The following is a 13,530-nucleotide window of genomic DNA, read 5'->3' as shown; positions in this document are numbered from 1 at the left end:
CAAATCGAGAGGATTCTGGGATGTTTGTGGTTTTTTGGTAATAACTCTGGAAAGAAACGTCGCAGACCCATCAAGGTGGTACTCGAACTGCTCGCCTCGTCGAGAGGAATCCAAATATATGAATGTTTAAGCTATCGGATATGAAATGGACGAGCGAACAATAAAACAACATGTATTATGGGGTTGAATGCTTTTTGCTATTCACAAAATAAAACAAAAGCAGTCATGCAAATATCTGAATTTTCACAGCACAGCAAAATCAGTTGCACCATTCAATTCCGCTCGTCCAGACGGGGAGAATTCAATCACACTCATTCGATGCGACGTTTCTTATGGGATTTAATGAGCGACAACATTTTGACCCCAAAACCGAGAGGATTCTGGGATGTTTGTGGTTTTTTGGTAATAACTCTGGAAGGAAACGTCGCAGACCCATCAAGGTGGTACTCCTACTGCTCGCCTCGTCGAGAGGAATCCAAATATATGAATGCTTAAGCTATGGGATATGAAATGGACGAGCGACCAATAAAACAACATGTATTATGGGGTTGAATGCTTTTTGCTATTCACAAAATAAAACAAAAGAAGTCATGCAAATATCTGAATTTTCACAGCACAGCAAAATCAGTTGCACCATTCAATTCCGCTCGTCCAGACGGGGATAATTCAATCACATTCATTCGATGCGACGTGTCTTTTGGGATTTAATGAGCGACAACATTTTGACCCCAAACCGAGAGGATTCTGGGATGTTTGTGTTTTTTTGGTAATAACTCTGGAAGGAAACGTCGCAGACCCATCAAGGTGGTACTCGAACTGCTCGCCTCGTCGAGAGGAATCCAAATATATGAATGTTTAAGCTATCGGATATGAAATGGACGAGCGACCAATAAAACAACATGTATTATGGGGTTGAATGCTTTTTGCTATTCACAAAATAAAACAAAAGCAGTCATGCAAATATCTGAATTTTCACAGCACAGCAAAATCAGTTGCACCATTCAATTCCGCTCGTCCAGACGGGGAGAATTCAATAACACTCATTCGATGCGACGTTTCTTATGGGATTTAATGAGCGACAACATTTTGACCCCAAAACCGAGAGGATTCTGGGATGTTTGTGGTTTTTTGGTAATAACTCTGGAAGGAAACGTCGCAGACCCATCAAGGTGGTACTCGTACTGCTCGCCTCGTCGAGAGGAATCCAAATATATGAATGCGTAAGCTATGGGATATGAAATGGACGAGCGACCAATAAAACAACATGTATTATGGGGTTGAATGCTTTTTGCTATTCACAAAATAAAACAAAAGAAGTCATGCAAATATCTGAATTTTCACAGCACAGCAAAATCAGTTGCACCATTCAATTCCGCTCGTCCAGACGGGGATAATTCAATCACATTCATTCGATGCGACGTGTCTTTTGGGATTTAATGAGCGACAACATTTTGACCCCAAACCGAGAGGATTCTGGGATGTTTGTGTTTTTTTGGTAATAACTCTGGAAGGAAACGTCGCAGACCCATCAAGGTGGTACTCCTACTGCTCGCCTCGTCGAGAGGAATCCAAATATATGAATGCTTAAGCTATGGAATATGAAATGGACGAGCGACCAATAAAACAACATGTATTATGGGGTTGAATGCTTTTTGCTATTCACAAAATAAAACAAAAGCATTCATGCAAATATCTGAATTTTCACAGGACAGCAATATCAGTTGCACCATTCAATTCCGCTCGTCCAGACGGGGAGAATTCAATCACATTCATTTGATGCGACGTTTCTTATGGGATTTAATGAGCGACAACATTTTGACCCCAAAACCGAGAGGATTCTGGGATGTTTGTGGTTTTTTGGTAATAACTCTGGAAGGAAACGTCGCAGACCCATCAAGGTGGTACTCGTACTGCTCGCCTCGTCGAGAGGAATCCAAATATATGAATGCTTAAGCTATGGGATATGAAATGGACGAGCGACCAATAAAACAACATGTATTATGGGGTTGAATGCTTTTTGCTATTCACAAAATAAAACAAAAGCAGTCATGCAAATATCTGAATTTTCACAGCACAGCAAAATCAGTTGCACCATTCAATTCCGCTCGTCCAGACGGGGATAATTCAGTCACATTCATTCGATGCGACGTTTCTTATGGGATTTAATGAGCGACAACATTTTGACCCCAAACCGAGAGGATTCTGGGATGTTTGTGGTTTTTTGGTAATAACTCTGGAAGGAAACGTCGCAGATCCATCAAGGTGGTACTCGTACTGCTCGCCTCGTCGAGAGAAATCCAAATATATGAATGGTTAAGCTATGGGATATGAAATGGACGAGCGACCAATAAAACTTCATGTATTATGGGGTTGAATGCTTTTTGCTATTCACAAAATATAACAAAAGCAGTCATGCAAATATCTGAATTTTCACAGCACAGCAAAATCAGTTGCACCATTCAATTCCGCTCGTCCAGACGGGGAAAATTCAATCACATTCATTCGATGCGACGTTTCTTATGGGATTTAATGAGCGACAACATTTTGACCCCAAAACCGAGAGGATTCTGGGATGTTTGTGGTTTTTTGGTAATAACTCTGGAAGGAAACGTCGCAGACCCATCAAGGTGGTACTCGTACTGCTCGCCTCGTCGAGAGGAATCCAAATATATGAATGCTTAAGCTATGGGATATGAAATGGACGAGCGACCAATAAAACAACATGTATTATGGGGTTGAATGCTTTTTGCTATTCACAAAATAAAACAAAAGCAGTCATGCAAATATCTGAATTTTCACAGCACAGCAAAATCAGTTGCACCATTCAATTCCGCTCGTCCAGACGGGGAGAATTCAATCACATTCATTCGATGCGACGTTTCTTATGGGATTTAATGAGCGACAACATTTTGACCCCAAAACCGAGAGGATTCTGGGATGTTTGTGGTTTTTTGGTAATAACTCTGGAAGGAAACGTCGCAGACCCATCAAGGTGGTACTCGTACTGCTCGCCTCGTCGAGAGGAATCCAAATATATGAATGCTTAAGCTATGGGATATGAAATGGACGAGCGACCAATAAAACAACATGTATTATGGGGTTGAATGCTTTTTGATATTCACAAAATAAAACAAAAGAAGTCATGCAAATATCTGAATTTTCACAGCACAGCAAAATCAGTTGCACCATTCAATTCCGCTCGTCCAGACGGGGATAATTCAATCACATTCATTCGATGCGACGTGTCTTTTGGGATTTAATGAGCGACAACATTTTGACCCCAAACCGAGAGGATTCTGGGATGTTTGTGGTTTTTTGGTAATAACTCTGGAAGGAAACGTCGCAGATCCATCAAGGTGGTACTCGTACTGCTCGCCTCGTCGAGAGAAATCCAAATATATGAATGGTTAAGCTATGGGATATGAAATGGACGAGCGACCAATAAAACAGCATGTATTATGGGGTTGAATGCTTTTTGCTATTCACAAAATAAAACAAAAGCAGTCATGCAAATATTTGAATTTTCACAGCACAACAAAATCAGTTGCACCATTCAATTCCGCTCGTCCAGACGGGGAAAATTCAATCACATTCATTCGATGCGACGTTTCTTATGGGATTTAATGAGCGACAACATTTTGACCCCAAACCGAGAGGATTCTGGGATGTTTGTGGTTTTTTGGTAATAACTCTGGAAGGAAACGTCGCAGATCCATCAAGGTGGTACTCGTACTGCTCGCCTCGTCGAGAGAAATCCAAATATATGAATGGTTAAGCTATGGGATATGAAATGGACGAGCGACCAATAAAACAGCATGTATTATGCGGTTGAATGCTTTTTGCTATTCACAAAATAAAACAAAAGCAGTCATGCAAATATCTGAATTTTCACAGCACAGCAAAATCAGTTGCACCATTCAATTCCGCTCGTCCAGACGGGGAGAATTCAATCACATTCATTCGATGCGACGTTTCTTATGGAATTTAATGAGCGACAACATTTTGACCCCAAATCGAGAGGATTCTGGGATGTTTGTGGTTTTTTGGTAATAACTCTGGAAAGAAACGTCGCAGACCCATCAAGGTGGTACTCCTACTGCTCGCCTCGTCGAGAGGAATCCAAATATATGAATGCTTAAGCTATGGGATATGAAATGGACGAGCGACCAATAAAACAACATGCATTATGGGGTTGAATGCTTTTTGCTATTCACAAAATAAAACAAAAGAAGTCATGCAAATATCTGAATTTTCACAGCACAGCAAAATCAGTTGCACCATTCAATTCCGCTCGTCCAGACGGGGATAATTCAATCACATTCATTCGATGCGACGTGTCTTTTGGGATTTAATGAGCGATAACATTTTGACCCCAAACCGAGAGGATTCTGGGATGTTTGTGTTTTTTTGGTAATAACTCTGGAAGGAAACGTCGCAGACCCATCAAGGTGGTACTCGAACTGCTCGCCTCGTCGAGAGGAATCCAAATATATGAATGTTTAAGCTATCGGATATGAAATGGACGAGCGACCAATAAAACAACATGTATTATGGGGTTGAATGCTTTTTGCTATTCACAAAATAAAACAAAAGCAGTCATGCAAATATCTGAATTTTCACAGCACAGCAAAATCAGTTGCACCATTCAATTCCGCTCGTCCAGACGGGGAGAATTCAATCACATTCATTCGATGCGACGTTTCTTATGGGATTTAATGAGCGACAACATTTTGACCCCAAAACCGAGAGGATTCTGGGATGTTTGTGGTTTTTTGGTAATAACTCTGGAAGGAAACGTCGCAGACCCATCAAGGTGGTACTCGTACTGCTCGCCTCGTCGAGAGGAATCCAAATATATGAATGCTTAAGCTATGGGATATGAAATGGACGAGCGACCAATAAAACAACATGTATTATGGGGTTGAATGCTTTTTGCTATTCACAAAATAAAACAAAAGCAGTCATGCAAATATCTGAATTTTCACAGCACAGCAAAATCAGTTGCACCATTCAATTCCGCTCGTCCAGACGGGGATAATTCAGTCACATTCATTCGATGCGACGTTTCTTATGGGATTTAATGAGCGACAACATTTTGACCCCAAACCGAGAGGATTCTGGGATGTTTGTGGTTTTTTGGTAATAACTCTGGAAGGAAACGTCGCAGATCCATCAAGGTGGTACTCGTACTGCTCGCCTCGTCGAGAGAAATCCAAATATATGAATGGTTAAGCTATGGGATATGAAATGGACGAGCGACCAATAAAACTTCATGTATTATGGGGTTGAATGCTTTTTGCTATTCACAAAATATAACAAAAGCAGTCATGCAAATATCTGAATTTTCACAGCACAGCAAAATCAGTTGCACCATTCAATTCCGCTCGTCCAGACGGGGAAAATTCAATCACATTCATTCGATGCGACGTTTCTTATGGGATTTAATGAGCGACAACATTTTGACCCCAAAACCGAGAGGATTCTGGGATGTTTGTGGTTTTTTGGTAATAACTCTGGAAGGAAACGTCGCAGACCCATCAAGGTGGTACTCGTACTGCTCGCCTCGTCGAGAGGAATCCAAATATATGAATGCTTAAGCTATGGGATATGAAATGGACGAGCGACCAATAAAACAACATGTATTATGGGGTTGAATGCTTTTTGCTATTCACAAAATAAAACAAAAGCAGTCATGCAAATATCTGAATTTTCACAGCACAGCAAAATCAGTTGCACCATTCAATTCCGCTCGTCCAGACGGGGAGAATTCAATCACATTCATTCGATGCGACGTTTCTTATGGGATTTAATGAGCGACAACATTTTGACCCCAAAACCGAGAGGATTCTGGGATGTTTGTGGTTTTTTGGTAATAACTCTGGAAGGAAACGTCGCAGACCCATCAAGGTGGTACTCGTACTGCTCGCCTCGTCGAGAGGAATCCAAATATATGAATGCTTAAGCTATGGGATATGAAATGGACGAGCGACCAATAAAACAACATGTATTATGGGGTTGAATGCTTTTTGATATTCACAAAATAAAACAAAAGAAGTCATGCAAATATCTGAATTTTCACAGCACAGCAAAATCAGTTGCACCATTCAATTCCGCTCGTCCAGACGGGGATAATTCAATCACATTCATTCGATGCGACGTGTCTTTTGGGATTTAATGAGCGACAACATTTTGACCCCAAACCGAGAGGATTCTGGGATGTTTGTGGTTTTTTGGTAATAACTCTGGAAGGAAACGTCGCAGATCCATCAAGGTGGTACTCGTACTGCTCGCCTCGTCGAGAGAAATCCAAATATATGAATGGTTAAGCTATGGGATATGAAATGGACGAGCGACCAATAAAACAGCATGTATTATGGGGTTGAATGCTTTTTGCTATTCACAAAATAAAACAAAAGCAGTCATGCAAATATTTGAATTTTCACAGCACAACAAAATCAGTTGCACCATTCAATTCCGCTCGTCCAGACGGGGAAAATTCAATCACATTCATTCGATGCGACGTTTCTTATGGGATTTAATGAGCGACAACATTTTGACCCCAAACCGAGAGGATTCTGGGATGTTTGTGGTTTTTTGGTAATAACTCTGGAAGGAAACGTCGCAGATCCATCAAGGTGGTACTCGTACTGCTCGCCTCGTCGAGAGAAATCCAAATATATGAATGGTTAAGCTATGGGATATGAAATGGACGAGCGACCAATAAAACAGCATGTATTATGCGGTTGAATGCTTTTTGCTATTCACAAAATAAAACAAAAGCAGTCATGCAAATATCTGAATTTTCACAGCACAGCAAAATCAGTTGCACCATTCAATTCCGCTCGTCCAGACGGGGAGAATTCAATCACATTCATTCGATGCGACGTTTCTTATGGAATTTAATGAGCGACAACATTTTGACCCCAAATCGAGAGGATTCTGGGATGTTTGTGGTTTTTTGGTAATAACTCTGGAAAGAAACGTCGCAGACCCATCAAGGTGGTACTCCTACTGCTCGCCTCGTCGAGAGGAATCCAAATATATGAATGCTTAAGCTATGGGATATGAAATGGACGAGCGACCAATAAAACAACATGTATTATGGGGTTGAATGCTTTTTGCTATTCACAAAATAAAACAAAAGAAGTCATGCAAATATCTGAATTTTCACAGCACAGCAAAATCAGTTGCACCATTCAATTCCGCTCGTCCAGACGGGGATAATTCAATCACATTCATTCGATGCGACGTGTCTTTTGGGATTTAATGAGCGATAACATTTTGACCCCAAACCGAGAGGATTCTGGGATGTTTGTGTTTTTTTGGTAATAACTCTGGAAGGAAACGTCGCAGACCCATCAAGGTGGTACTCGAACTGCTCGCCTCGTCGAGAGGAATCCAAATATATGAATGTTTAAGCTATCGGATATGAAATGGACGAGCGACCAATAAAACAACATGTATTATGGGGTTGAATGCTTTTTGCTATTCACAAAATAAAACAAAAGCAGTCATGCAAATATCTGAATTTTCACAGCACAGCAAAATCAGTTGCACCATTCAATTCCGCTCGTCCAGACGGGGAGAATTCAATAACACTCATTCGATGCGACGTTTCTTAATGGATTTAATGAGCGACAACATTTTGACCCCAAAACCGAGAGGATTCTGGGATGTTTGTGGTTTTTTGGTAATAACTCTGGAAGGAAACGTCGCAGACCCATCAAGGTGGTACTCGTACTGCTCGCCTCGTCGAGAGGAATCCAAATATATGAATGCTTAAGCTATGGGATATGAAATGGACGAGCGACCAATAAAACAACATGTATTATGGGGTTGAATGCTTTTTGCTATTCACAAAATAAAACAAAAGAAGTCATGCAAATATCTGAATTTTCACAGCACAGCAAAATCAGTTGCACCATTCAATTCCGCTCGTCCAGACGGGGATAATTCAATCACATTCATTCGATGCGACGTGTCTTTTGGGATTTAATGAGCGACAACATTTTGACCCCAAACCGAGAGGATTCTGGGATGTTTGTGTTTTTTTGGTAATAACTCTGGAAGGAAACGTCGCAGACCCATCAAGGTGGTACTCCTACTGCTCGCCTCGTCGAGAGGAATCCAAATATATGAATGCTTAAGCTATGGAATATGAAATGGACGAGCGACCAATAAAACAACATGTATTATGGGGTTGAATGCTTTTTGCTATTCACAAAATAAAACAAAAGCATTCATGCAAATATCTGAATTTTCACAGGACAGCAATATCAGTTGCACCATTCAATTCCGCTCGTCCAGACGGGGAGAATTCAATCACATTCATTTGATGCGACGTTTCTTATGGGATTTAATGAGCGACAACATTTTGACCCCAAAACCGAGAGGATTCTGGGATGTTTGTGGTTTTTTGGTAATAACTCTGGAAGGAAACGTCGCAGACCCATCAAGGTGGTACTCGTACTGCTCGCCTCGTCGAGAGGAATCCAAATATATGAATGCTTAAGCTATGGGATATGAAATGGACGAGCGACCAATAAAACAACATGTATTATGGGGTTGAATGCTTTTTGCTATTCACAAAATAAAACAAAAGAAGTCATGCAAATATCTGAATTTTCACAGCACAGCAAAATCAGTTGCACCATTCAATTCCGCTCGTCCAGACGGGGATAATTCAATCACATTCATTCGATGCGACGTGTCTTTTGGGATTTAATGAGCGACAACATTTTGACCCCAAACCGAGAGGATTCTGGGATGTTTGTGTTTTTTTGGTAATAACTCTGGAAGGAAACGTCGCAGACCCATCAAGGTGGTACTCCTACTGCTCGCCTCGTCGAGAGGAATCCAAATATATGAATGCTTAAGCTATGGAATATGAAATGGACGAGCGACCAATAAAACAACATGTATTATGGGGTTGAATGCTTTTTGCTATTCACAAAATAAAACAAAAGCATTCATGCAAATATCTGAATTTTCACAGGACAGCAATATCAGTTGCACCATTCAATTCCGCTCGTCCAGACGGGGATAATTCAATCACATTCATTCGATGCGACGTGTCTTTTGGGATTTAATGAGCGACAACATTTTGACCCCAAACCGAGAGGATTCTGGGATGTTTGTGTTTTTTTGGTAATAACTCTGGAAGGAAACGTCGCAGACCCATCAAGGTGGTACTCCTACTGCTCGCCTCGTCGAGAGGAATCCAAATATATGAATGCTTAAGCTATGGAATATGAAATGGACGAGCGACCAATAAAACAACATGTATTATGGGGTTGAATGCTTTTTGCTATTCACAAAATAAAACAAAAGCATTCATGCAAATATTTGAATTTTCACAGGACAGCAATATCAGTTGCACCATTCAATTCCGCTCGTCCAGACGGGGAGAATTCAATCACATTCATTTGATGCGACGTTTCTTATGGGATTTAATGAGCGACAACATTTTGACCCCAAAACCGAGAGGATTCTGGGATGTTTGTGGTTTTTTGGTAATAACTCTGGAAGGAAACGTCGCAGACCCATCAAGGTGGTACTCGTACTGCTCGCCTCGTCGAGAGGAATCCAAATATATGAATGCTTAAGCTATGGGATATGAAATGGACGAGCGACCAATAAAACAACATGTATTATGGGGTTGAATGCTTTTTGCTATTCACAAAATAAAACAAAAGCAGTCATGCAAATATCTGAATTTTCACAGCACAGCAAAATCAGTTGCACCATTCAATTCCGCTCGTCCAGACGGGGAGAATTCAATCACATTCATTCGATGCGACGTTTCTTATGGGATTTAATGAGCGACAACATTTTGACCCCAAACCGAGAGGATTCTGGGATGTTTGTGGTTTTTTGGTAATAACTCTGGAAGGAAACGTCGCAGATCCATCAAGGTGGTACTCGTACTGCTCGCCTCGTCGAGAGAAATCCAAATATATGAATGGTTAAGCTATGGGATATGAAATGGACGAGCGACCAATAAAACTTCATGTATTATGGGGTTGAATGCTTTTTGCTATTCACAAAATATAACAAAAGCAGTCATGCAAATATCTGAATTTTCACAGCACAGCAAAATCAGTTGCACCATTCAATTCCGCTCGTCCAGACGGGGAAAATTCAATCACATTCATTCGATGCGACGTTTCTTATGGGATTTAATGAGCGACAACATTTTGACCCCAAACCGAGAGGATTCTGGGATGTTTGTGGTTTTTTGGTAATAACTCTGGAAGGAAACGTCGCAGACCCATCAAGGTGGTACTCGTACTGCTCGCCTCGTCGAGAGGAATCCAAATATATGAATGCTTAAGCTATGGGATATGAAATGGACGAGCGACCAATAAAACAACATGTATTATGGGGTTGAATGCTTTTTGCTATTCACAAAATAAAACAAAAGCAGTCATGCAAATATCTGAATTTTCACAGCACAGCAAAATCAGTTGCACCATTCAATTCCGCTCGTCCAGACGGGGAGAATTCAATCACATTCATTCGATGCGACGTTTCTTATGGGATTTAATGAGCGACAACATTTTGACCCCAAACCGAGAGGATTCTGGGATGTTTGTGGTTTTTTGGTAATAACTCTGGAAGGAAACGTCGCAGATCCATCAAGGTGGTACTCGTACTGCTCGCCTCGTCGAGAGAAATCCAAATATATGAATGGTTAAGCTATGGGATATGAAATGGACGAGCGACCAATAAAACTTCATGTATTATGGGGTTGAATGCTTTTTGCTATTCACAAAATATAACAAAAGCAGTCATGCAAATATCTGAATTTTCACAGCACAGCAAAATCAGTTGCACCATTCAATTCCGCTCGTCCAGACGGGGAAAATTCAATCACATTCATTCGATGCGACGTTTCTTATGGGATTTAATGAGCGACAACATTTTGACCCCAAACCGAGAGGATTCTGGGATGTTTGTGGTTTTTTGGTAATAACTCTGGAAGGAAACGTCGCAGATCCATCAAGGTGGTACTCGTACTGCTCGCCTCGTCGAGAGGAATCCAAATATATGAATGCTTAAGCTATGGGATATGAAATGGACGAGCGACCAATAAAACAACATGTATTATGGGGTTGAATGCTTTTTGCTATTCACAAAATAAAACAAAAGCAGTCATGCAAATATCTGAATTTTCACAGCACAGCAAAATCAGTTGCACCATTCAATTCCGCTCGTCCAGACGGGGAGAATTCAATCACATTCATTCGATGCGACGTTTCTTATGGGATTTAATGAGCGACAACATTTTGACCCCAAACCGAGAGGATTCTGGGATGTTTGTGGTTTTTTGGTAATAACTCTGGAAGGAAACGTCGCAGATCCATCAAGGTGGTACTCATACTGCTCGCCTCGTCGAGAGAAATCCAAATATATGAATGGTTAAGCTATGGGATATGAAATGGACGAGCGACCAATAAAACTTCATGTATTATGGGGTTGAATGCTTTTTGCTATTCACAAAATATAACAAAAGCAGTCATGCAAATATCTGAATTTTCACAGCACAGCAAAATCAGTTGCACCATTCAATTCCGCTCGTCCAGACGGGGAGAATTCAATCACATTCATTCGATGCGACGTTTCTTATGGGATTTAATGAGCGACAACATTTTGACCCCAAACCGAGAGGATTCTGGGATGTTTGTGGTTTTTTGGTAATAACTCTGGAAGGAAACGTCGCAGATCCATCAAGGTGGTACTCGTACTGCTCGCCTCGTCGAGAGAAATCCAAATATATGAATGGTTAAGCTATGGGATATGAAATGGACGAGCGACCAATAAAACTTCATGTATTATGGGGTTGAATGCTTTTTGCTATTCACAAAATATAACAAAAGCAGTCATGCAAATATTTGAATTTTCACAGCACAGCAAAATCAGTTGCACCATTCAATTCCGCTCGTCCAGACGGGGAAAATTCAATCACATTCATTCGATGCGACGTTTCTTATGGGATTTAATGAGCGACAACATTTTGACCCCAAACCGAGAGGATTCTGGGATGTTTGTGGTTTTTTGGTAATAACTCTGGAAGGAAACGTCGCAGATCCATCAAGGTGGTACTCGTACTGCTCGCCTCGTCGAGAGAAATCCAAATATATGAATGGTTAAGCTATGGGATATGAAATGGACGAGCGACCAATAAAACAACATGTATCATGGGTTGAATGCTTTTTGCTATTCATAAAATAAAACAAAAGCAGTCATGCAAATATCTGAATTTTCACAGCACAGCAAAATCAGTTGCACCATTCAATTCCGCTCGTCCAGACGGGGAGAATTCAATCACATTCATTCGATGCGACGTTTCTTATGGGATTTAATGAGCGACAACATTTTGACCCCAAACCGAGAGGATTCTGGGATGTTTGTGGTTTTTTGGTAATAACTCTGGAAGGAAACGTCGCAGACCCGTCAAGGTGGTACTCGTACTGCACGCCTCGTAGAGAGGAATCCAAATATATGAATGCTTAAGCTATGGGATATGAAATGGACGAGCGACCAATGAAACAACATGTATTATGGGGTTGAATGCTTTTTGCTATTCACAAAATAAAACAAAAGCAGTCATGCAAATATCTGAATTTTCACAGCACAGCAAAATCAGTTGCACCATTCAATTCCGCTCTTCCAGACGGGGAGAATTCAATCACATTCATTCGATGCGACGTTTCTTATGGGATTTAATGAGCGACAACAGTTTGACCCCAAACCGAGAGGATTCTGGGATGTTTGTGTTTTTTTGGTAATAACTCTGGAAGGAAACGTCGCAGACCCATCAAGGTGGTACTCGTACTGCTCGCCTCGTCGAGAGGAATCCAAATATATGAATGGTTAAGCTATGTGATATGAAATGGACGAGCGACCAATAAAACAGCATGTATTATGGGGTTGAATGCTTTTTGCTATTCACAAAATAAAACAAAAGCAGTCATGCAAATATCTGAATATTCACAGCACAGCAAAATCAATTGCACCATTCAATTCCGCTCGTCCAGACAGGGAGAATTCAATCACATTCATTCGATGCGACGTTTCTTATGGGATTTAATGACCGACAACATTTTGACCCCAAACCGAGAGGATTCTGGGATGTTTGTGTTTTTTGGTAATAACTCTGGAAGGAAACGTCGCATACCCATCAAGGTGGTACTCGTACTGCTCGCCTCGTCGAAAGGAATCCAAATATATGAATGGTTAAGCTATGGGATATGAAATGGACCAGCGACAAATAAAACAGCATGTATTATGGGGTTGAATGCTTTTTGCTATTCACAAAATAATACAAAAGCTGTCATGCAAATATCTGAATTTTCACAGCACAGCAAAATCAGTTGCACCATTCAATTCCGCTCGTCCAGACGGGGAGAATTCAATCACATTCATTCGATGCGACGTTTCTCATGGGATTTAAGGAGCGACAACATTTTGACCCCAAACCGAGAGGATTCTGGGATGTTTGTGGTTTTTTGGTAATAACTCTGGAAG

This window comes from Petromyzon marinus, chromosome 2 (assembly GCF_048934315.1).
Source record: "Petromyzon marinus isolate PM22_M1 ecotype Great Lakes invasive population chromosome 2, UKy_Petmar_22M1.pri1.0, whole genome shotgun sequence".
Lineage (NCBI taxonomy): Eukaryota > Metazoa > Chordata > Hyperoartia > Petromyzontiformes > Petromyzontidae > Petromyzon > Petromyzon marinus.
This window is presented reverse-complemented; position numbering follows the sequence as displayed.